This window comes from Sinocyclocheilus grahami, unplaced genomic scaffold, assembly GCF_001515645.1.
Source record: "Sinocyclocheilus grahami isolate Dianchi unplaced genomic scaffold, SAMN03320097.WGS_v1.1 scaffold599.1, whole genome shotgun sequence".
NCBI classification, from domain to species: Eukaryota; Metazoa; Chordata; class Actinopteri; order Cypriniformes; family Cyprinidae; genus Sinocyclocheilus; species Sinocyclocheilus grahami.
In genome coordinates this window covers 803,906-830,636 of record NW_015505778.1, presented here as the reverse complement: position 1 = coordinate 830,636, position 26,731 = coordinate 803,906, and the positions used below count along the sequence as shown (strand labels likewise).

General features: G+C 35.6%; 1 pseudogene; it reads left to right on the top strand.

Moving 5' to 3' along the window:
• Positions 1-26,731, top strand: part of LOC107557366 (rho GTPase-activating protein 27-like) — a 36,836-nt pseudogene that overhangs the window by 8,059 nt on the left and 2,046 nt on the right.

Sequence of the window (26,731 nt, the reverse complement as noted above, 5' to 3'; positions counted from 1 at the left end):
ACATATAATCATTTATGACCTTTTTTTTTTTAAATACTCCCCAGAAAAAAGGGCACTTTCTCTCGAGGAAGAAAAAGGGCAGGGGCTCAAGCCCCCTTTGATGTCAAAGTGTGCACGTGCCTGATTGAAACAAATGTTCAGCTTCTCCCCTCCTCCAGTTGCTCATGAGATTATTATACTAGTATACAGACATTGGAATTAACATGGGTTCATTCTTGACCAAATAAATTGGAGACAACTAGTAGAGTTTTGAGCCATTTGTTGCTTTTCCAGCTCCTTTCAGCATGCCGGATCTTAACTATCCTGCCTTTCTCCATTCAACAAAATATGGGAAGTTCCTCTTCCACCAGTTTGTTTTGACGCCACTGGAAAAGAACTTGCTTGTTGGATGGTCTGCATGCTATAATTTGGCAGCTGCCATGAAGATTCAAGCAATGCCAGCACTGTTTTGCAGTGTGGCATGGTATACTCCATTTAAAACTATTTGAAATGTTTTTGTTTATCTTTAATGATCTAATTATTGTTTCATTTTTATAGTTTCTCAAGAGATTACATATAATATATGTATTAATAAATTTGTCACACCGCAGATTTTGATTTGCCAAAAACTGATTAAACATGGTTAAAGACTTATATAATATAATTTTATCAATCTATATTTGCCAAATCACTTGTAGGGACATGGGATGTTGGAGCATGTTTGGGCCAAAGGCAGGGAAATGCCCTGGACAAATGGATATTATATTATATTATATATTTTATTTTATATATCAGCTTCACTGCTAATGGAAAGTAGTTTCAAAAGGTTAAAAAACACAACTAAACTTCCTCAGCTGGTAGATTGAGAGCAGCATTCGAGTTCTCGGATCTCTTTTACACATGTTTGAACATTCTGTGGGATTCCAGGTCTGAATAGCGGAAGTTTTGGTTTTGCTATTGGAGAATTAAATCCAATCCAAAAGGGAAAAATCCTTTTTTCTATTTTTTTTTTCTATGCAATAATAGTCTGAGGGATTTCAGGAAGCATTAAAGTTTCAGGAAGGAAGTGTAAAAGTAATCCAAAGTTATTAATTCTCAAATCAAATTGAAAACATTGATCAACTCATGTACACAGTGTCCAAATCAATAATATCAAAATTCATTGGCTCTTGTGTGTCATGTGACTAAACATGATGTCACCATGATCACATAAAAACCAAAGAGGTTTGAAAACTTTGATTGTTTGGAAATATCAGGTCATTTAAAAAGGCTATAGAAAAAGTGTAGTCATGCACAGCAATGATTAATTGACTAGAAAGTGTTCCTTGTTATTTATATGGAATGATTTTTTTAAATCCTTATCATAAATGACTGGATAAATTATTTGTTCAATCAAGTGGGAAGTCCAAGGTTAAATGTTGAACTTACAGTCACCTCACTCATGGTGTAAGAGTTTTTCACTCTTCTTAGAACAGGATGTGAAACTTCAGCAAGATCATGCAGTGCTTAAGATTCTCGTCTGGCTGACAATAAAAAAACAGACTAAAAAAAGACCTTGCATTGAAGGAGGGACCAAAATATCATAAAGATCTACCAATAACCCCAGTAGAAACCACCCAGAACACAACGGCATAGATAATCACCACAACATCCTAAAATTGTGGTGATGAGGTTTTAATTAGCAAAAACACGTTCATTATTCTTGAAAGTAAGTGTCCTAAAGAGGTCTATTTTAAGGTTGTTGCAGTTACTACAGTATATAAATGTGCACATATGTTTGAGAGAGGGAGAAGAAAAGGTACCTGAGTGATGATGTGCAGATATAGTGTGCTATGAGCTCTCAGACCTTAAGTTTTCAATGAGGTAATCCAGGATTCCAGGCCATGATTGGTGATGTAACACAGAGGGGGAGCTGCTTAGTCCCCTGAATGGCCCCTCTGTGAAAGTGTGTGTGTGTACATGTTTTTCTACACTGGTGGGGACTTAACCCTGAATGCACAACAACTCATGGGGACATGTGTCACCTTGGAGACCTAAATTGAGGTGCCCATGTGTACACTGTAAAAAATAAGTGTAATTTTAACTGTAAAATTTTGTAAAAACGCTACGGAAAAAAAATGTTAATAGGTTAACAGTAAGTTCCCGTACTATATACCGGGAAAAACTGTAAAATATCTAACCATGTAATTTTACAGTAAAATGCTGTTAATTTGACCGTTTTTAGAAGCAAAAATAACAAATCAATGTATAATTTACAGTCAAAAACTGTAAACTGATATTCCCAGAATTCCCTGCATGATACTCCACATTTGAAAGTATTTTGTTTAAATAATCATGTTTTTTTTATAGTTTTTGTTATTAGTTATGTATATTTGGGCTTTATGTTACATCTTCTGTTGTTTAATGAAAGTTGAATGCATTATTTAAGTATCATGTGTGTTACCATGATGGTGTTTTGTGTTTGCATGAATGACTCTGTGCACCTTCTATATATTAGTATATACTTCTGCTTGTGGCGAAGCTACTTGTGATGAGCTTTGATTCTTCATGTGGCTTTCTCTTTTACCAGCTGCATTATTATGGTGGTTGTCAGTATGTTAAAGGTACAAAACAGATTTTAATAGCAGTGTGCATTGTTGAATTTACTGGTTTACAGTCAAATTTTCTTGTTTTTAAATTACAGTTTTATACTGTAAAATGCTCAGTTTTTGGCCGTAAATGTGTTTACAGTTTTTCTGTATTTTTTACAAAATTATTCTGGCAACCACAGCTGCCAAAATTGTTTTGTAAAAACTACAGAAATTTTTTTACAGTGTACAGAAGCTTATAAATCATACAGAATGAGTTTTTTTTTTCTGTGAGAGGTAGGTTTAGGTGTAGGGCGATAGAAAATACAGTTTGTACAGTATAAAAACCATTATGCCAATGGAAAGTCCCTACGAGGATAGTGAACCAGACATGCGTGTGTGTGAAAAGAGAGGTAGGAGTTCAAGCTGCTGATTCTCCAGCCTCAATTTCATTGGTTGATAAGTAATTTGGTTAAGTAATCAGCAGCATGCTGTCCCCTCTGTGCACCCTACAATCACTTCTTTCTCAATTCATTGTAGCTGTGAATTCCTTGGCTATCGCTTTGTTAGACAGACGTGCTGTTTCTATCTAAAATGCTGCTACATTCCACCCGTCTTCTCACGGCGTTTGATATCAAATCTGATGAAACATGTCTAAACGACTGTTGCATTTCAAAATATATAGTGGTAAAATGTGCAAACGAGGAGCTTCGCAATGCCTATGTCATCCGCTGGAACGCCACTCTCTCGTGAACGCATGTACAACAGTTAGCGGAAGCTAGAGATTACGCTTTATAACGTTTTAAATATGGATATTTTTCTTACACAAATTCAGCGATTCGCTTCAGAAAGCCTTTATTAACCCACCGGAGCTGTGTGGAACACTTTTTATGATGGATTGCTGCGCTTTATTTTTCTTCAAAATCTTGACCACCATTCACTGTCATTATAAAGCTTGGAAGAGCCAGGACATTTTTTTAACATAACTCCGATTGTATTCGTCTGAAAGAAGAAAGTCAAATACACCTAGGATTACCATCAGTCATAAATGATCATAATTACACAGAGAGTATTACTTATGTGCATGTCATATCTATATGCAGTCATTGCTGTATTGACTGTGTCCAAACAGGTTTCCAGACCACTCCCCCTGTCTTTCACTGGTCAAACTAATAGATAGTCCCGCCCCCAAACTCACACCACTGGTTAAATGATTGGCTGTATCTGCTGGTTGGGATGCTCAAACAAAAAGAGTCATGTTTTCACAGTGCCACAGAACTTTTTTGAAAAAGTTGACACACATGCCATTATCGGTTTGCAGTAAATCATGAACTGCATAAAAATGCACAAAGGATAGTTATACAAACTTTACGAATTATCATGTGACCAGAAATGCAACAAGGCATACAGACTGTGACTTAAACCATGAAAACATACCAATTGCTCCTAGTTTTGTCTACACTCTGATTTTAATCGCATTTATGTGGTAATAATCACAAGGGTGGTATAGCGCCTGTAAAATGATGTGTGTGTGTGTTTAAAGAACTTAAGGACAACTAGGCTGTTGTTCACATTCTAATTTATGGCCTGGGCACAGAATCACAATGGATTTCATACCATTGATGCTTAAGGAGAGAAACATTTAGCTGCTGTCAGTCAAATGCAAGGATTCCCTCAGGGTAAAAAATTTAATTGCAGAGTGCTATAAATAGTGCAGAACATTGCGTTACACATTAACTCATGTCATTCCTGCTCATTTTTGGTGTAATCTGGGCCCCTTGCTAATGTTTCTAGATGGAGTTCTAAATGAAAGTTTGTTCATCTAAGTTTTCCGTGTTTTTATTTAGCTCGACTTGGTAATATCCAGGTCCTATAGCTGTAGGCTGCCATGTTAAAGATTTGAATAGCAAAACTTCTTGTGAATAATAATCCCCAATACAGGCTCGTGCATTTTTACTTAGGCTTGTTCCAGGAACTGTATATGCCTGGCCTTTGTCACTTATTCACGTCCATCATTAGAAGGAGGAAAGAGAGTTTGATCGTAGGTGTGATATCCAAACTTTAGGGTCTCTGTGTCTTCACAACCACAGACAGGGAAAATAGTGTTATTTAAAATTTGCAAAGACAGATTGTATTTCAGGCAGGGGAGCTGTTGTCGGTTGTTGTCATGCTTGTCAGACTGCTTGGATGTGAAATTGTTGAGAAATTCCCCCTGCTCATCCTAAACATATTTCCTGCTTTAAATATTGCTAAACATTCACAGTTGTTTATCAGATGTCACAGCTCAACACAGTGGCCCTTGTCCTCTGTTGTGAATGCAGGTTATAGATCTATATTTTATACTATGGTAGAAAAGATCTGTTGCTATTTCCGTTTCATTGTGGCTTTAATTTTTACTCTAAAACACACTAAACTGTATAGAATAAAACACATAGGAAAGAAACATCTTGAGACTTCTTTTTTAACTCTGGTGAAGTTATTGGAAATGCATAAGTCTCCTGCTTCTCTGATTTTTATCCGGAGTAAAATTCTCCAGTAATTTTACATGAATTTCAGAAGAGATCTCAACATTGTCTCAAAACGTGCTCAGATCAGGGTTTTTATAGATAATTAAAACTAAAACCTCAAAAAATTGTTACTATAAATGCTAACTAAAATAACTAAAACTGAAAATTAATAAAATACGACACTGTAAAAAAATCCTGTAGTTTTTAACCCAAAAAAAAAATACAAAATTGGCAGGTTTCCGGAATAATTTTGTAAAAAAATATACAGTAAAAATGGAAACATATTTACAGAACAACCTGTGAAATTTAACCATTGTAATTTACAAAACAAGAAAATTTCATTTTGTAACCAGTAAATTCAACAGTGCACACTGCTACTAAAATCTGTTTCCTATCCTTTAACTTATACTGACAACCACCATAAAAATGACGGTGGTAAAAGAGACAGCCACATGAAGAATAATGCAGAAGGTCATCATAAGCAGCTGTTCCACAAGCTGAAGTATATAGTAGTATACAGATGCACAGGGTCATTCATGCAAACAAAAAACACCATCATGGTAACACACATGACACTTAAATAATGCAATAAACATTCATTAAACAACAGGAGATGTAACATAAAACTCAAATGTGACCCTGGACCACAAAACCAGTTATAAGGGTAAATTTTTCAAAATTGAGATTTGTACATCATCTGAAAGCTGAATAAATAAGCTTTCCATTGATGTATGGTTTGTTAGGACAGGACTTATATTTGGCTGAGATACAACTATTTGAAAATCTGGAATCTGAGGGTGCAAAAAAAATCTAAATATTGAGAAAATCACCTTTAAAGTTGTCCAAATGAAGTTCTTAGCAATGCATATTACTAATCAAAAATTAAGTATTAATATATTTATGGTAGGAAATTTACAAAATATCTTCATGGAACATGATCTTTACTTAATATCCTAATGATTTTTGGCATTAAAGAAAAATCGATAATTTTTACCCCTACGATGTATTTTTGGCTATTGCTACAAATATACCCCAGCGACTTAAGACTGCTTTTGTGCTCCAGGGTCACAAATGTGCGGAACTGATAACAAAAACTATCAAGAAACATGTTTTTGACTGTAAATTATACATTGATTTGTTCTTTTTTTACTTCTAAAAACTGTGAAATTGATAGCATTTTACTGTAAAATTACATTAAATATCTGGTTAGATCTGGTTAGTTTTTTTCCATAGCATTTTTACAAAATGTTACAGTGAAAATCACACTTATTTTTTACAGTGATATAGACATATATATAAAAAATTTACAAAGATGCACCAAAAATGACTAAAACTATAAAAAAAAAATATATATATATATATAACAATAAAAGCTAAAACTGTAACAGTATCTCAAGATACTAAAATCTACAATCAAAAGTCAGAAATCTGACTTTCTTTTTTCTTTTTTCTTTTGCAAGAGCAAATTATCTTAACTAAAACGATTTCTTTTATAGCTATGAACTCCTAATACATGTCAAGAATTACAGCTGTTTAAATATCCTGGAGAAAACTGATTTGGGTGTCAGAAATTGATGTTATTATCCCATTTTACTTCCATAATACAGATACATATTTACAAGTGAAAGAGGATATTCAACAAAAATGTGCATGGTGAGACTTGAATTCATCCATTGGGAATTGATTGTATATATAAATAACACCTGAATTTCTATTTGGCCATTGGTAACATAATCGCCCATGCAGCCAAGTGAGATCATTAGGAAAGGAAATTCGTTTAAAGTTAATACATTTTTTAAGAAAGATAAAGACTTTATTTCTTTAGAATAACATGCACCAATGAATAAGACCAGGAACAAGTTTTAAAGGGATAGTTCACCCAAAAATTATAATGTGATGTTTATCTGCTTTCCCCCAGGGCATCCAAGATGTAGGTGACTTTGTTTCTTCAGTAGAACACAAACGAAGATTTTTAACTCAAACCGTTGCAGTCTGTCAGTCTTATAATGGAAGTGAATTTGATAGCAAATTCAAAATTCAAATTGGCGTCCTCGACAGCCACCGCGTGATGCGTCTTCTTATTCTTCTTGTATCCCATTTTACTTCCATAATACAGATACATATTTACAAGTGAAAGAGGATATTCAACAAAAAAAAAAATGTGCATGGTGAGACTTGAATTCATCCATTGGGAATTGATTGTATATATAAATAACACCTGAATTTCTATTTGGCCATTGGTAACATAATCGCCCGTGCAGCCAAGTGAGATCATTAGGAAAGGAAATTCGTTTAAAGTTAATACATTTTTTAAGAAAGATAAAGACTTTATTTCTTTAGAATAACATGCACCAATGAATAAGACCAGGAACAAGTTTTAAAGGGATAGTTCACCCAAAAATTATAATGTGATGTTTATCTGCTTTCCCCCAGGGCATCCAAGATGTAGGTGACTTTGTTTCTTCAGTAGAACACAAACGAAGATTTTTAACTCAAACCGTTGCAGTCTGTCAGTCTTATAATGGAAGTGAATTTGATAGCAAATTCAAAATTCAAATTGGCGTCCTCGACAGCCACCGCGTGATGCGTCTTCTTATTCTTCTTGCTTTACGGTGGATCGCAGACTTACCATTGACACTCTATCTACAATCTCAATTAGGAGTGTCAATGGTCCATTTGAGAGATAGGTGGCGGTAATGCAGTTATAAGTCTGCGATCCGCCGTAAAGCAAGAAGAAGAAGACGCTTCACGCGCCGGCTTGACAGACTGCAACGGTTTGAGTTCAAAATCTTCGTTTGTGTTCTACCGAAGAAACAAAGTAACCTGCATCTTGGATGCCCTGGGGGTAAGCAGATAAACATCAAATTTTCATTTTTGGGTGAACTATCCCTTTAAGAAAATAAGGTCAGTTATGAATTCAGGTTCACTTTAAACTGAGTTATAAAAGACCGACCTCTGAGCAATCCTGTATTGTTTATTGAGGAAGCATGCTTTTTTCGGCTGTCAGAGGTGTTACAGTCAAAATGTGTAATTTTGAGGAAATGTACTCAAGTCAGTGACTTTGACTGGTGTAGGTTTCGATGAGGAAAAAGGGGAACTTAGACAATTCAGACTTGAGAGTATATAAGACTTTTATGTTTGCAAAGATACCTGAAATCAAGCAATTGCACACCTTCACAGGGTCAACACTTCTTTTCTGACCCGTTGTCTCTGCATCTTTATGTATTCGGTCGCTCATGTCTGCCTCTGTGTCTCTCCATCCATCTGTCCTATGTATCTGCCCCCTCCCCCTTTCACTCTAGCAGAGTAGCACTTCAAGACAGATGTTCATTAGTGGCATCATCAGCTGCAGACGCAGAGGGTGTATATGTTTGCATGAGTGTGTGTGTGCGACTCAGGGTCAGCCTGTTCACCATGATGCTCACTGTTGGATAATTTAGAGTTTGACTGTTGTCTGATCAGCTGTATTGACTGATCTAAACAAAGGCATGGTGGATTTTTACTCTAAGATTCGGACCAACCACCGACCCAGAAGCGCGATGCCTCTCTCTCTGAACACGCAGGTATGTCCAAAACTTGGTTTCTGGGTACGGAAATACTCTTGTGTTGTCACTTTGACGTGTAAAAAGTAGTGAATTGGCTTGACTGTTCAATAAGTAACACATAGCGTTTATATATGAGCAGTGTGCATTAAAATAGTGTTTCAATGTGGCACATTAGTTGGATTTTGCATACAGAAGTGTGCTTTTGTGTTGTTCTCAGCTAGGATGTGGTCTCTTCCTGTTGAGACACTCCCCGGCGTAGCTATCTCAAATGCACTTGTTAAACATCATCAGGGTCAAGTGTTTGTCACAGTAAAGTTGTCCAGTTCTGTAAAACCCTATAAAACAGAGCAGCTGCAAGACGCTGACCTTTAGCATCTCTGCGGTTTTGATCGGAAAAAGGAAGTTTTCTTTAATTGCTCAGTCTGCATCGTTCCAGGCTGTGTCTCACAATGCCAGTTCCTGCTTTATTAGCTTCTCCCTATACATCCATTGCTTCTTTCTCTTTTTCTCTCAGTTAGCCTACTTGTACAATGACTTCTACAGGTTGTGTGGCTGTCTCTGATGGCCAGCGCATTCAGATCATCTAAATTTATCTCACAAAAGGATGGCATACATTTAAGGCTGGGGATTTCATCGCTCCCTTTGCCTTAAAGCGTTTTTAAAGGGATAGTTCAGCCACAAATGAAAGTGCTGTCATCATTTAGGCTACTCACACTCATGTTGTTTAGAAACCTGCATGACTTCTGTGAAACACAAAAGGAGAAATGTTAAAGAATGCACTGGACGCTCTTTTGCATATAGTGAAAGTGAATGTTGACTGAGGCTATCAAGGTCAATCAGTTGAAGATGGACAATAGGGAACTGATTCAATCAAAATCATTCTAATATGCTGATTTAGTGCTTCATTATTAGCAGCTATTATTAGTGTTCAATTATTAATAATGGTTCTTATTATTATTATTAATGTTGAAAGAGTTTTTGCTACTGATTAATTTTTTTTTTTTTTGCAGAAACTGTGATACATTTTTTTTTCAGGGTTCTTTGATGAAGGGAAAGTTCAAAAGAACAGCATTTGTTTGAAATAGAAATATTTTGTAATATTATAAATGTCTTCACTGTCATTTTTAATGCATCCTTGCTGAATAAAAGTGTTGATTTATTTATTTTTTTAATCCCACATATCCAAACTTTTGAATGTCAGCATGGTTTCCACATCATTATTAAGCAGCAAAAACTGTTTTCATCATTGCAAATGTTAAGAAATCTTTCTTGAGCAAATCAGCAGATTAGAATGATTTCTGAAGGATCGTGCGACACTGAAGACTGGAGTAATGGTGCTGAAAATTCAGCTTTGCGTCACATGAATAAATTACATTTTAAAATATATTTAAATAGAATACAGTTATTTTAAATTTAAATAATATTTTACAAAAGTACTGTTTTTACGGTATTTCTAATTAAATAAATGCAGCTTTGGTGAGCATAAGAGATTTATTTAAAAAATGCATTTCTCCAAACCTTTGATCAATAGTGTATGTCACAACAAAGAAGAAAAGAAAAGTGCAACTTCACTAATAATGAAGACTTAAATTTCAGTCTGCTCATCACACAAAGCTTTTGAAAACATAGAATATAGGTCATATAGACAACCATATAAGTCATAGTTCATTTTTAACCTTGACAGCCCAGATCCCTATTAAATAGTGGCCAGTACTTCAACACTTCTCCTTTTGTATTCCACAGAAAAACATGGTATGGTTTATGGTTCAGGGTGAAGTATAAATAATATTTAGAATTTGCCATTTTTATTCATTTCATTATCTTGATCATTCAGTTCTTCTTCAATGTTGAATATGATGTTAGCATTTGTGTGGCTATTGTTTGTGATGATTATAATAATAAACCTGTTTCCTGTCAGTTAATGCATTTTGGCACATGTGGCTGAGAGACAGGCTTGGTCTGCACCAAAGGCTGGTAAATATAGACCCAGGATATGACGTGCTGGCGCACTAGCTGTTGCGCTTCGATTGTCACTCTTGCTCTTCTGTCCCTTTTTCTGTCTTTATTTCTGTCTCTGTCCCACAGACGTTCCTCAGGAGAGGTGTGTCCTCACACAGGCCTCTCTCGAGGCTAAAGGTGAGCTCAGTACTGCAGGAAGCATATAAACATCTATTCCACAGCCATCTTCACTCAACATGCATGCGCAGGGAACTTTGTGTGTTCTTCCGTATCATGTACTGGGTGGTGAAAATATATTTTGCAATCCCTGTTCAGCATTGGTGGATAAAAGAACCAGTCTAAAAGAAGCAATCTAAAGCCTGTTACTCATTTTCAATTAATTTACCGCATTTGTTTTTATTATATAGCGTGTTTTTTAATACTATTACTCATTTTCTTGTACTTACAGTTAAGCATTTTAACAAACCCGGAACCCTACACTGCAAAAAAAAAAAATCTGTGACATTTACAGTAAAATACCGGCAGCTGTGGTTGCCAGAACTTCACCGTAAAAAATATGGTAGCAACATTTTAAGTTTTACAGTCTTATCTTAAATTCGCAATAAAATACCGTATTTCATTAACTGATGTAATGTTAATAAACCAACATATTGAAGTGTTAATATCTGTTTTGAACCATTGTAATGCACTGATAACCACCAAAAACTGGTGGTGATGAGAAAGTCACATGATGAACCAAAGCCCATCACAAACAGCTTTTCTACAAGCTGAGGAGGGCAATACTTATATATAGAAGGTGCACACAGTGTCATTCACACGAACACTAAACCCCATCATGGTGACACACACGATACTGAAATAATGCAATAAACATTAATTTAACAACATTAGATGTAAGATTAAACCCTAATGTACACAACTGATAAGAAAAAACTAAGAAGAAACATGTTATTTCAACAAAGAAAAAACATCAAAAATGAAGTGTCATGCAGGGAATTCTGGTAGTGTCAATTTACAGTTTGTCACTGTAAATTATACAATGACTTTTTCTGTTTCACTTCCAAAAAACGTATTTTACTGTAAAATGACATTAAATGTAATTACATTTATTCACCGTATATAGTATGGAAACTTACTGTTAACCATTTAACAGGTTTTTACTGTAGCATTTTTACTGTTAAAATCACAATCAACATTAATAAACCAACATATTGAAGTGTTAATATCTGTTTTGAACCATTGTAATGCACTGATAACCACCAAAAACTGGTGGTGATGAGAAAGTCACATGATGAACCAAAGCTCATCACAAACAGCTTTTCTAGAGCACTACTTATATATAGAAGGTGCACACAGTGTCATTCACACGAACACTAAACCCCATCATGGTGACACACACGATACTGAAATAATGCAATAAACATTAATTTAACAACATTAGATGTAAGATTAAACCCTAATGTACACAACTGATAAGAAAAAACTAAGAAGAAACATGTTATTTCAACAAAGAAAAAACATCAAAAATGAAGTGTCATGCAGGGAATTCTGGTAGTGTCAATTTACAGTTTGTCACTGTAAATTATGCAATGACTTTTTCTGTTTCACTTCCAAAAAACGTATTTTACTGTAAAATTACATTAAATGTAATTACATTTATTCACCGTATATAGTATGGAAACTTACTGTTAACCATTTAACAGGTTTTTACTGTAGCATTTTTACTGTTAAAATCACAATCAACATAAACTCAGCACACCTGAAACGAGGATAGGTGCATGGGAACAAAATCAGACGAAAAGTTGAATCAAAAATAAGTAACGAACCCGCACACTATCCATACTTGCTAATTCTTAAACTTTATTAAACGCAACTTTTCGGTCCACTGACCTTCACCTGATGAAGGACAGTGGACCGAAACTTTGCGTTTAATACTGTTAAAATCACAACCATTTTTACAGTGTAAGTAATAAAAGTCTGTGCACCGCTTATGCAACATGCATAAGCAAGTGAAAATGATTGCATATGAATGACACCATAAATCGTGCTATTTGTTGAGAAGAGGTTTGCTGTTGATATCTATGAGAGCAAGCTTATGATTTTTGCCTGGCAGATGATAAAAGGGGATAAAATCTCATCTGTTAGACTTCTCTTTGAGACCAGAACATCACAGAGACTTGAGCTTGGAAGCAACCACCTAACAACCTCATAATAACGTGCTAAAAACCGTCCCGAACACCTCAACCACCATATAGCAACACCTTGGCATTGTGTCAGTGACCATCATGTGAAAACGCCTTGTTAGTTTGAACATAAGTGTGTTTCCAGAACACAGTTGACAGTGGTGTGTGTGCTGAATGTTCCTCAGGTTAAGGAGCGTTTGGTTTTGTTTTTCTTTCTGGTGATGTGGAGAGTCCCTCCAAGCGTGGTACATTTTGCATAGGGGAGGATTGTGGGAGGAGGGTGTGAAAGCAGATGCTCCATCCATCCATTGTTTGTTCTGCTCTTTGTATAAGCGTTTGTGACATAACACAATCACCTGTTTACATAAGTCAGTATCACTGTGAAAGGTCATCTGAATTAAGTTACACGTGTCTTCAGCCAAATGCACACCATTTCTAGCATTTCATGATCGTATAATATATGATTTGATATGATATCTTCATCCTCAGTAGCTACTCAGAAGCTAATTTTACTATGCTTCACAAAAAAAGCTGCTTTTATACATTTAACATCTATGTGTGTGTGTTTGTGTTTGTGTGTTAACAAAATATCACATATTTTGTCACATTATTTTATACATTTTATCACATGTATTAAAAAAAATAGAAATTATCTTGAATAACAGTTATTGCATCTAAACATGGGTGTCTGAAATTGAGAAAAAAAATATAGGTATATTTTATAGAACTTACAGGTTAATATGTATAAAGATAATTCAGTTTATATATTTTTTCAATTTATATTTTCAATTCAAGTTTAATAATGCATTTACTGAATTTACTGATTCATCTATGTGTGGTCAACCTAACTGAAAGTAAATATTTTCAGATTTTTTTTAAATCATTTTGTTTTGGCTTTGGTACAATGACAGTATAAGGTCAATTATTTTTTTTTTTTTATCATTGACTTAGTATTGTAGTTTTTGTTAACATTTTGAATTCGTTTTTTTTCATTTTAATATTTTCTGTTTTCATTTTATTGTAGTTAAAGTTTTTTTTTTTTTAATTTTTAGTTTTTATTTAATGTGTTTATATAGTTTTCATAAAGTTTTATTTTTATTTTAAGCACTTAAACTAAATGAAAGTGAGAAATTTTGCTTTAAGTTTTTTATTTCATGTAATGTTTAACATTAATTATTGAATTCTTTAAACAACGTTGTCTTTATGATATTGCACATTAAAATGTCTTACACTTGCACACTAAATGGGTTTTCATACATGAAAATATAACTTCCTTAAAGGGGCTCCTTGCAAAGAGATCATCATTTTTGGGTGCCTTTGGCATCATGTCTTGTACAAATATATGCATTCATGGGTGTCATTTTTGTCCATCAGGTAGAGGATGACAGCGCTCTCACGGCGGTGTATGTAAACCTCCCCCGGCTGCGTCGGAGTACCACTGACACCTCCAGCACCGTTGCTTCTCCATTACAGGAGTTCCCAGACACTTCCGATACCCTTCTTTTAGACTCTGCGGGATGGGAGATCCATACTGACGACCAGAGCGGGCAAGAGTACTACTACCACCCCTCTACGGGCCGCAGCACCTGGGAGTATCCGCTCAGCTACTCCATGGAGTCGTCAGTGGGGACAGAGGAGGCCCGTTCTCCTCCCTCGTTCCCCCAGTCTCCCATCAGCTCGCCCCTATTCCCTTCTCCTCAGAGGTGGAGCTCGGACTGGGAGAAGGTGCTGGATGAGAATACTGGCAGGCATTACTTCTTTAACATTGTGTCGGGTCAGAGCTCATGGGATCCCCCAGAGGATATCCCCTCACCAGAGCAGTTTCTGGAAGATTGCCCGGTATGGAGGTTTTATGTTACCATATTATGGTATTTATGTGCAAATAGACCTTAGTCAGGTTAGATGCCATATTGGATTTTACATGGATGAAAACGAGGCTGTGAGGAATTGACAGTCTTTACAACCCACCGTCTAAAGGCCCTCACGACTCACAATTTTCAAAAATGTGTTGTGAAGGTTTTTGTCTACTGAACGTTTTTTAGGAAAGACGTTTCGTTAGCTAAACAATCACTATGTTAAACAACATTACAAGCTATTGAACACACTGTACTTCTATCACTCACAGCCTTGTTTTCAAGGCTGTCAAAAATGTAACATGACACTACCTTAATTAAAGTCGATAGCTTTTTTTTATTATTATTTTTATTATTACAGTGGTTTTCAACCGTTTTGACCCCATGCCCCCCCTTTTCCCCCCCCCCCCCCCCCCCCCCCCCATTGCCCACAGCAATATTCGAAAGCCCCATGACATTTGCAGTTGAAAATATGTTTTACCATTTATATTTTAGAATAGAATAATAAAAAATAAAAATGGCTGTGGAGATTTTCGATTTTATTAATATACATTACACTTAATTAATATACACTTTTCAAAGTCTAGACATCAAAATTAAAAAATGTCTCCTTCCTCATGCAGCATATGTAGGTTTTTTGACAATTTTTGAGAGGATTTTAGTTGGTTTGACTTATTTTATTGCTGGCTTTGTCTTATTTTTAATAATTTTAAGTCATCTTTGGATTGAGAACCAGTGAGTTGATCTCACACTGTCAACCTGGAAATTATACTTAGTATAATATTATCATGTAAATGATTTTATAGTTATGGTTATAGTTATCGTCCTTGGTGTCAGTGGGTCTTAAACCAGCGGTTTTCAGCCTTTTTGTCTTCAAGATCCCCCATTGTCCACAGCAATGTTCGAAGACCCCGTGATTTTTTAAAATATATTTTATATATTGTAAAAATATTAAAATAATATTTAACATTTAAAATTAGACTGCCTCATATATACAGTTTTTTCAAGACAGTGGGGATGAATTAATAGGTTTGGCTTATTTTGTCGCTTGTTTAATCATTTTTTTCTCTTTAGATTTGATCAATTGTCTCCTAAAAGTAGACTAAAGTATTACATTGTTACATAAAAAACTAGTATAATTAAAATTTTAATTTATGTGACAAATGAAAACGCAAAAACAAATGCAATTAATAAATTGCAATAATAATATTTTCAAAAAGCTTTCTCAAACACAACCCTTTTCTGCAAAAAAAAGAGTTAATAATGAGTTCTATTTCTATTCTCAAAGAATTAAATGAAAAATGTAATTAAAATTTTTTTAAAAAGTTTGAATGATACTAGTCTTCTTTACTCCCCAAAATGTAGCCTCCGTTTCCTGAGGAAGACTACCCAGCATCTCCAGATCTGGAGGAAGCATCTCCTCTCTCTATGCCATCAGAGTATACTTTGATTCATGTGAAGAAGGTCTCAATCCCCAGAGCCCATCTGGATCACAGCGTCCCACCAGGCTGGACCCTCAGCATCGACCCTGAAGGAGCTTGGGTCTTCACGAGCGACTACACACAGGAACAGGTACAGGACACTTTACACTGACCTTGGCGTGTCCTTGTTTTGGGCTGGCTTACTTATTATTTGGGCTGATTAGCTTGCTATTATTAGTGATGTGGGTGATAGTAGGGCTGTAGGCTAGTTTTGTAATTTGGTGAACTTAATGAAGCGTCTTGTTGACAGTGGATCAAATCGCTAGACGATCGAGGACGGACGTACTACTACTTAAGAGATGGCAGCAAGTCCCAGTGGAACTTGCCTGAGGTGAGATACAGTGGGAAAATTTGGGATTGTCCACCTGAAGGCCTGTTCACACCAAGAACAATAACTATATTAGCACCCAAACTTAGCGGACAATAAAGTTCTGTTTGTTGTAAGGACACTGCTCTTTTGTTATCTGCTGCTTTAAATGCTCGCGCTCTATGTGAAGCCAGGTGGATTCTGATTGGCTGTCAATGTTTTTTATCATTCATAAGCTGGAAGAAATTGTTCTGAAAGTGATTCTGAACTGATAACGTTTCTGTTTGTAGTTATTGTTATATGTCCTGTTCTTATAGAATTATAATGATTATTAAAACTTTTTTTGTTGTAATTATTGTCCTTAGTGCGAACGGGTCTTAAAGCTGTCGTTCTCAACCTTTTTGTCCCCCCTTATCTATAACGATATTCAAAGGCCCCATGACTTTTTCAGCTGTTCGTGATTTACTGGTTAAGGAATAAAGGCATAGTTCTTCCAAAAAACTTTTAGAAGTCTGTTATTGTTTACTAGCCCATGTGTTCTTTCAAACCTGTATGACTTTCTTTCCTAATAAGATGTCTTGAAAAATGCTGGTAACTATTCGTTTCAGTTTCCAATGATTTCCGCAGTATTTAGTCAAAGAGAACTGAAACGCTTTGGTTACCAACATTCTTCAAAACATCTTCTTTTGTGTTCCTCAGAAGAAAGAAAGTCATACAGGTTTGGAATGACATGAGGGATAAGAATTTTTTTACATTTTTATTCACAATTTATTCCTGTCTGTATAATTTTTCAGAGCGTGGTATTAGTAGAAAAACGTATATTCATGAAATGTGTAAAAAATGGCCAAAACTTATTATTTTCATAACTTATCCAAGTCTAGATATCTAAGTTTTCCATGACCATGGGAATCCTGGCTGTCAAGGGGTAAATTAAACATATCTTTTTTTTTTTTTTTGCTGCTTTAGCATCATTTTAATCATTCTTCTTAAAGGGATAGTTCACCCAAAAATGAAAATGTGATGTTTATCTGCTTACCCCCAGGTTATCCAAGATGTAGGTAACTTAGTTTCTTCAGTAGAACACACATGATGATTTTTAACTTTAACCGTTGCAGTCTATCAGTGGTATAATGCATGGCAATGGTAACAAAATCTATGAGAGTAAAAAAACATGCACAGACAAATCCAAATTAAACCCTGCGGCTCGTGACGACACATTGATGTCCTAAGACACGAAACGATCGGTTTGTGCCAGAAACCGAACAGTATTTATATCATTTTTTACCTCTAATACACCCCGATGTCCAACTGTCTTTGGGCGCACGCACGGCATCCGGTGCGTGAGGTGTGTACGCGCTCTGGCGTAGTTTACGCAAGCGCCGGAAGTGATCTCTCGCGCGTATACGTCTCTCATTGTTTACACAGTGCACAGTCATTGTAGGTATGAAGGCTAATCAAAGTGGTACTTACTTGCACTTATCCGGATTGTTCAAACCGACTTAAACCTAAAAGATTACATTCTCTCGCGCGAACTCATTCGGGAGTGGTGACTTTCCACGTATTCCCAACTTCTGAGCCTGCTCGCCTGAAGTTATGGTTGATTGCTCTTCGGCTGGATATCAACACACCCATTAACGTAAACTACACACCTCACGCACCGGAAGCCGTGCGCGCGCACAAAGATAGTTGGACATAGTGGTGTATTAGAGGTAAAATATGATATAAATACTGTTCGGTTTCTGGCACAAACCGATCGTTTCGTGTCTTAGGACATCAATGTGTCGTCACGAGCTGCAGGGTTTAATTTGGATTTGTCTGTGCATGTTTTTTTTTACTCTCATAGATTTTGTTAACATTGCCATGCATTATACGACTGATAGACTGCAACGGTTAAAGTTAAAAATCATCATATGTGTTCTACTGAAGAAACAAAGTCACCTACATCTTGGATGACCTGGGGGTAAGCAGATAAACATCACATTTTCATTTTTGGGTGAACTATCCCTTTAAAGACCCATTGAAAGATTGCTGTTGTTCACCTAAAAAAATTAGTGAAACTGTTCTTCTGATCCCAAATGATACTGTGAAAACACAAAATTTGGCAGAATGTCCATGCATTAACTTTTATAATTTTCACTTAGAAATTGCTGGTAGATTTCACAAATAATTACAAACAAAGGCAAGTAACACATCAAATTAAACATGACATTTTGAAGTAGAAAAACATAAATAATAGTTTCTTGTCAAATGTACTCCAATAACAACTTCAAAAAATCATTTTATTGCAGTGTACTAACAAGTCATAAAGTTAACATTTCTGAATACAAATTCTCTCTCACACTTCTAGTACTCTGGAAGTCCAGGACAGTATGGAGTGGGAAATGGGGCCTCACTAGAGCAGGACACAATGGGATCCAAGCAAAACTGGAGGCACAGTGCGGGATACCAGGAAGATGTATGTACTCACACACATTTGCTTTGAATTTCTACCTCTGCATGTGTTAGTTCATCCAACAGCTCACCCACACTCACAAACAAAGAGTGATGCCCTGACGCATGTGATGCACACCTGATGCATAGACTCAGTTTGGCATAGAGTTGCTCTATTTAAATCCCACCTAGTATTTTAGATCCTATCATTTCAATATGCAAACATATACTCAACATTTAGCCTGTTTTCACTGAACTGCTCCATGGAGATTAATTGGGTTATTAACACAGTAGCATACTGTACTGCATTACTAATGGTGTTTACCAAAGGCACACCATGGAAAAATGTAGTTGTGTACTAAGAATTGTATATTTGACCACAGTTAAATGGTCTTGTCTGTTTTTGAGCAGCAATTTTTGGTTTTCTAGGGCATTATTGTATTATTGTATCATGCCCTACAAATGCCCTACATGTGATTTTATCACAAACAGAAGTGTCATTCATCAAGTCCATTATAGAAACGTATGATTTTACGATTTTGTGGAGATTAACAATTTTGTTAATTTACATGAATTTTCAGGTCTGGACTCATAAATCCAAGTTTTTCAAGACAATTGTTGAGGGGGTGCATTAAAATAGTAAATATCTTGAGTTTTAGTCAGTTTGGCTTATTGTATTGTTTGTTTTTACTAGTGGTGCAATGAAAAAATGCAGTTGTGTAATGAAAATGGTATATTTCACCATATTTAAATGGTCTTGTCTCTTTTTTTTTAGTTTCTAGGCCATTATTGTAAATGCTTTATTAATTAATTTTTGCAGACATATAAAAAGGAATTACATCTGTTACAAAATGAGATAAGGTGTCTGATCAGAAGAAAAACAAGAAACAAAACTTAACAACAAAGAACCCCTCCACTCATAACCCACCCCAAGGGCCACTGAAATAACAAAAAAGAATAATAATAATAAAAAAGGATATCAAAAAGCAACAGACAATACAATAAAGTCTAATCAAATGAACCCCCATACCCCCCATAAGGGTCTAGTCAGAAGGTCCAGATGTCACAATATAAAATATAAATGTTGATCTAAATTTCACAATAAACTACATAAAGGAAATCTTCGGGCACCATTCGTGTGATTATTATAAGCTCATTATGTGCTTACTGCCATGAATGACATGCGTTGTCATCAGGAAACAAAACGTATTGACATGTTTTTCTCTCTTTTCCTTGGTAAGTGTTGGGTTTGGTAATGCCAGTGTAGAGGTGTTCCATAAATTGCACAGGAGAATATAATTATGCAGTTACACAATGCATGCTGAGTAAAAGTATTTATGCAGGTTAGGACAAGTGGAGCAATGTCTAATCAAAAGTTTTTGAATATGACTAGAAGAATGACCCATTTAATTCATTTAAAACAGTCTGTACACACCAAACAGATCACCAATACTCACTGTAAACATATGAAGAACAGTCTAAGATACCAAAACATCTGATGTCAAAATCCAGAGATAGTCACATGCATGCAATAGTATTTTGCCTCACTGGCCCCTGGTGGTTACTAATGAAACTTACAGCCCAGTTGCTGCCTTCTACTCAAAAAAGCAAGTACTAAATGTATCACAATGCTTCCATGAGTTTTGGACGTGATATCATGGCAGTACCTTGTTTTTTGGACATTTACCATGGTGGAGTACCATTCAATTAATTATACAGAACCACGGCAAATATCAAAGTACTGGTATTACAATCACTGTTCAAATTCCTAGTAAATTTCACAAATAATTACAAAGAAACAGCAAGTAATACATTGAATTAAATGTGAACATACTTCAATAATCTTTATTTTATTTACTACATTTTTACAGTGTATATGCATATATACTGTACTAGCAAATCTCAGCTGTGTGATTGTTTATATCATCACAAAATATAACTATATTATCCCACAGCTCTTTATATTAAGTTGGATATTAAGTCTAATGTCCAATTTTATCCACATATACTCACAGAAAAAAAATCCAGGTGTGAACAACTTGTTGCATCTTTCCCAAAAAGACTCATGGCTTTATTAGATCAAAAGGGTGCTTCTACTAAATACTGAGCAAAGGGTCTGAATATTTAGGACCATGTGATATTTCAGTTTTTCTTTTTTAATAAATCTGCAAAAATGTCAACAATTCTGTGTTTTTCTGTCAATATGGGGTGCTGTGTGTACATTAATGAGGAAAAAAAAATTACTTAAATGATTTTAGCAAATGGCTGCAATATAACAAAGAGTGAAAAATTTAAGGGGGTCTGAATACTTTCCGTACCCACTGTATATATAGCAAATTTCTGCTGCCTGATTGTATATATCATCACAAAATGTGAACTATATTATCGCACTGCTCTAAACTGCTATATGTGGCTATATAAAGCATGAAGGTGCTAACATTAACATGATGGTTTTACCGTGTTTAAGGGGGTTTTAGCTCAAACTGTGCTTGATGTTGTACCGAAGAACACTTCTTACCTGTGGATACTTGTGATTTTATTATATGAGCATTTTAAAGGGGGAAGTCGTGGCCTAATAGTTAGAGAGTCGGCCTCGTAACCCAAAGGTTGCGGGTTCGAGTCTCGTACCGGTGGGATCTAAACTGCTATATGTGGCTATATAAAGCATGAAGGTGCTAACATTAACATGATGGTTTTACCGTGTTTAAGGGGGTTTTAGCTCAAACTGTGCTTGATGTTGTACCGAAGAACACTTCTTACCTGTGGATACTTGTGATTTTATCAGAAAAAATGGCTGCCCACTGCTCCGGGTGTGTGTTCACGGTGTGTGTGTGTGCACTTTGGATGGGATAAATGCAGTGCACTAATTCCAAGTATGGGTCACCATGCTTGGCCACATGTCACTTATCGTCCCTTTTAAAGAGTGAAATGGAGTGTTAAATTATTTGCTCCTAAATTTAAAACCATTAAAAGGATAAAACAGCTGAAGAGTAATCTACTTTTTCTGTTCGACATTTTAAGATGAACCTTAAAGGTTATAATTCACTTCACTTTCATGATCTCAGACATTATCCTGTACATTTTTGTTTCTTTCAGAGAGGCTGTATTAACTCATTCATTTTTTGTTTTTTAAGGTTTCAAACTTGGAAAAGGCTGGAGTCCTGAATAAAACAAAGGTGTCTGAAAACGGGAAGAAAATTAGGTAAGGTTGGCCATCATGAAAATGGTAACACTTTACAGGAAAGTAAAGCATTTATTAATCTCAGCTAGTAGTAATTTCAGCATTTATTAATGCATTATTAATATCAAAAGTTATATCTGTTAATATTATTTAACGGGACATGAACTAGTGTAACAATAAACAGATATATGTTTATTATTTTACATTAATAACAAAGACAAATGTATCGCTCAGTGTCAGTTTATGTTAGTTAACTCATTAACTAACGTTCACCAATCTGGCCTTTTTGTAAAGTGTTACGGTGAAAACTGTTATGTTCGTATGTAAAAGTATAACACTTTACAAATCGTCCCACAGGAAGAACTGGAGTAATTCCTGGACGGTTCTCCATGGAGGGATACTGACGTTCCATAAGGATCCAAAGACACCAGCTGGAGCGTCGGTGAGAAACAAAACCAGCAAATGTAGCATTTGCATTTTTCACAACACTGAATGTATTTTATATTACGTAGAGCAAGACAAACCAGATAGTTCCAGAATTCACAGTTGAACTGAAAGGGGCAACAATTAACCGGGCAACCAAGGACAAATCAAGCAAGAAAAATGTTTTGGAGGTATGGCTGTTACAGCACTACCTACGATTGTGCTGGATGATCATACTCTATACTTTACTAGTGTGTCGTCTTGACGTTCCACGTGTGTTTGTTTGTTCATTCAGCTTAAGAGTCGCAATGGTGTGGAGTACTTGATCCAGTACGACACGTTGAACACAAAAAAGAAGATATTTTGAAAAAGTTCTCATGTTTTGTCCAACATGAAATGTTGGTTTTACCCCCCCCCAATGACATAAATGTGAGAAAATAATTACAGTAAATTACAGTAAAATGCTGAAAGCACAGTACAGGATGCAGAAAATGAGTATAAAAATGTACTCCCCTCTTCCTGTTCATTAGCATCTCGTCATCCCTCCTCCTCTTCGACACCTGAAGCAGATCAGAAGAAGGTCCACACCAAACTGATGAAGTTTCTCCTCAAGCGCCCCACCCTGCAGTCGATCAAAGACAAGGGATATATCAGAGGTCCATCACTGCTTTCCCTCATCCATTTCCTGTTCCCTTTACAGAAGATTTTGAATGAAAACTGATTCTAATGTGACCCTTTGATCCACAGAAAATGTATTCGGATGTCACTTGCACAATCTCTGCATCCAAGAAAAGACCAGAGTGCCCAGCTTTGTAGAGAAATGCATCCGGGCGGTAGAGAAAAGAGGTGTGTTACCTTTACACCACTGCCAAATATTTTGATTATTGAAATCGACTTTGGGTTAATAATGTGTATAATTTATGTCATTTAATTTTAAGGCTGTAACCATGTCTTGAATGTTGAGAGGGGGCTATTTATTTATTTAAGTATTTGTTTTGTTTTGTTTCATTTTTGGGCGGGGTTCTTTTTATTTAAAGGAATTAAATAATTAAAGGATTAAATGGATTTAAAGAAATAAAGCAAGAGAACAGTAAAATTAAAAAGAATACTTTTTTTTTTTTAAGTAATACATTTGAACTATTTGCAAATAATATATATAAAAATAAAAAATCATTCTTATTCATATGCCGAAAATGCAAAATGGCTAAATGTTTCTTGTCTAATCATCACATTTTTTTGTTTAACATTTCAATGGTAGTTGTCAAATATTAAATATTTAGTTACTTATATCTGACCTCACAGACTTTCCCCATTAAAAACAGAACGGTCACACTGGAATTCACGTTTGTTTTCTTTCTAAACCCCCGCACTATTTTGATTTGATTGGTCATCTTAGTCATTCTGAGCGAGCGCTGTTACAAAATAACCTAAAAACACCTATAAACTTTTTAATAACCTATAAACTTTTTGAGTACGTCTAAAAATGTCGGCCCTGTTTAATATTTAAAAATCAAGCTGCATGAACTGATTTTTGTTGTTGTTATCCATCAGGTCTGGAGATCGATGGACTCTACAGAGTTAGTGGGAATTTGGCAGTCATCCAGAAACTGCGTTTCAAAGCAGATCATGGTATAATTCATCAGCATGCATTTTACACTTCATCAGCTCAGTTTACTAGCTCTTCACATCTGCACCAAGATGTCATACTCTGTATTATAGTTTGTTCGTTTCCTTTTGTATTTAAGAAGATGTCACTATTGCATTTGCTCATAATAGGAGCTGTAACTTTAAAGGGGTCATATGATGCGATTTCAATTTTTCCTTTCTCTTTGGAGTGTTACAAGCTCTTGGTGCATAAAGAAGATCTGTAAAGTTGCAAAGACTAAAGTCTCAAATCCAAAGAGATATTCTTTATAAAAGTTCAGAGTCAGCCACACCTACCTAAAACGCCTCGTTCTAACACGCCCCCACATGTCTACATCACTATGTGGGAATATTTGCATAACGCCGGCCAAATGTTCACGCAAAGAAAGAAGGCGTAACTTTTATTCTCGCTGAAGTATTGTTGCCGCTGCTGCCATGTCGTGAAGACGCTGTGTGCTTCGTTGTGAAAGCGAAACTACTTTGTTTGGTTTTCTAAAAGAGGACGATATCCGCTCCGTCATGCCTGGAGCTCATCCGTGCTGGTCGCTGAGGGAATACTTCAACTTACTGATCCTGGGAGAGTAGCGTTAGACTAAAATGCCGGCAGTTCTGACTCACGTAAGTACGTTTTCTTTTATCATTTGCCACTGATGATTCAAACGTGAGTTTTGGGCAGTGTAGAGTAGCTCTTGTTGTTTGTCATTTCTCCGATCACAAATGCAGACAGAGTTTTATGTTTACGCGGCGCGATGCAACGCAAGGCGTAAAAAGACAGTATAAGTCATTATAATCAGTAATTATGTCCCCACTGGATGCATCAAATGCCTCGTTTGTAATAGGTTTTATTGTTTTTGTCTCGTCGCTCCGGGACACGCCATCACAGTATGGTAAGGGGCGTAACATTTCCGTCACACGCTTGAGGTATTCGGCCAATCACAACGCACTGGATAGCTGGCCAATCAGAGCACACCTCGCTTTTTCAGAACGATGAGCTTTGTAAAAATCGACTCGTTTCAGAAAGGCGGGGCATAGAGGAGAAACAATAATGTACAGTATGTAGAAAATAATGTGTTTTTTTTTACTTTAAACCGCATAAACACATTTCATTACACCAAATACACAAAATAATGATCTTTTTAGCAGCATCGTATGACCCCTTTAAGCTATCATGCCGGTTTCACACCACAAGCGTGAGCAACACGTATTGTTTTCGGCGTGCATGTTAACAAAAGAGTGCATTCACACTGGGAGCAGGAGCGTCGCGTGAGCAGCACTGAAGCAATGGTTTCGGCACAGAGTCTATTTTTACTGCGCTGCTCACACTCACTTAAAGTGACAGCACACTTTTGAGAGACAAAATATATGATTTCACACAAAAAGTGCCAAAAATGCACAGAATAAGCATGTGTAGTGTGTTTTAACAAGAATTGGAGTATGTCAGAAAAGAAAATGAGGAATCAAAAATATGTACTGTATATGTTTTTATTTAATCAGTTTGGGTGAAAGTATAGTGTATTAAAAAAATAACATTATAAACAGCACTACTATGGATGAGTGTGGGTTATTGAGGTGATATTGTGCTGAGATAAGACATTTTACATTTAATGCTAAAACTAGAAACAGAAACAGAATAGAGATTGCGAGGAGAAGCACCACTTTTTAGTTTTTTTTCTCATATTTGGTCAGTAGTGATTTTCCACGACCCAAGCGTTTCCACTCACATTGTCTGTGTCTTCTTGACACTTTAGCGATTCCGACCGACTCGTGTGTGTCTCTGTGTGTTTCTCCAGAGGATCTGGACCTGGAGGAGGGGACCTGGGACATCCATGTGATCACAGGAGCGCTGAAGCTCTTCTTCAGAGAGCTGCAGGAGCCTCTTTTCCCTTACAGTCTCTTCAATGATTTCATCAATGGCATCAGTAAGATCCCGAAATGCGGGAGTGGGACTCTAGCGGGTTTCCAGTGTGGGGTTTTCAGTGGCCAAATAGAAGCTCATTTCTGCTGCTGATATTGGTGAACTTAGTCAAATTTCCTTTCTTGCATATTGAAACTGAACTAGATATATGATCATATATTATACTACAAAAATACAAAATAGAAAACCTTTTTTTTTTTAGATTTTTTTTGACTCCACAATTTAGATATTTTTAATTATGCTGCTAATATAATTTGTAGTAAACTAATTTGTATTAAACTATAAAAATGCAAAATACATTTTCATGATTGTATCTTTCTCAGATTTTCTTGATTGCGTAATATTGATATTTTTATGTAATATAATTATACTGATAATATAATTTATAGTGATATTTTTTTGTTACAGTACAAAAACATTTCAATGTTTTTTTTCAAAAAGCAAACTAAACAAATGCAAAAGAGAACAATTTTATTAATTTTCGTTTCAGATTTTTTGACCCCATAATTTAGATATCTTTATTTAATATAATTATTATGCTGATAATATAATTTGTAGTAAAACAATTTTTTTATTAAACTATAAAAATGCAAAATAGAACAATTTTCATGATTGTTTCTTTCTCATATTTTCTTGATTGCATAATATTGATATTTTTATGTAATATAATTATACTGATAATATAATTTATAGTAATATTGGTTCATTACAGGAAAAAAAGAAAAATAGAAACATTTTAATATTTTTCTCAGGTTTT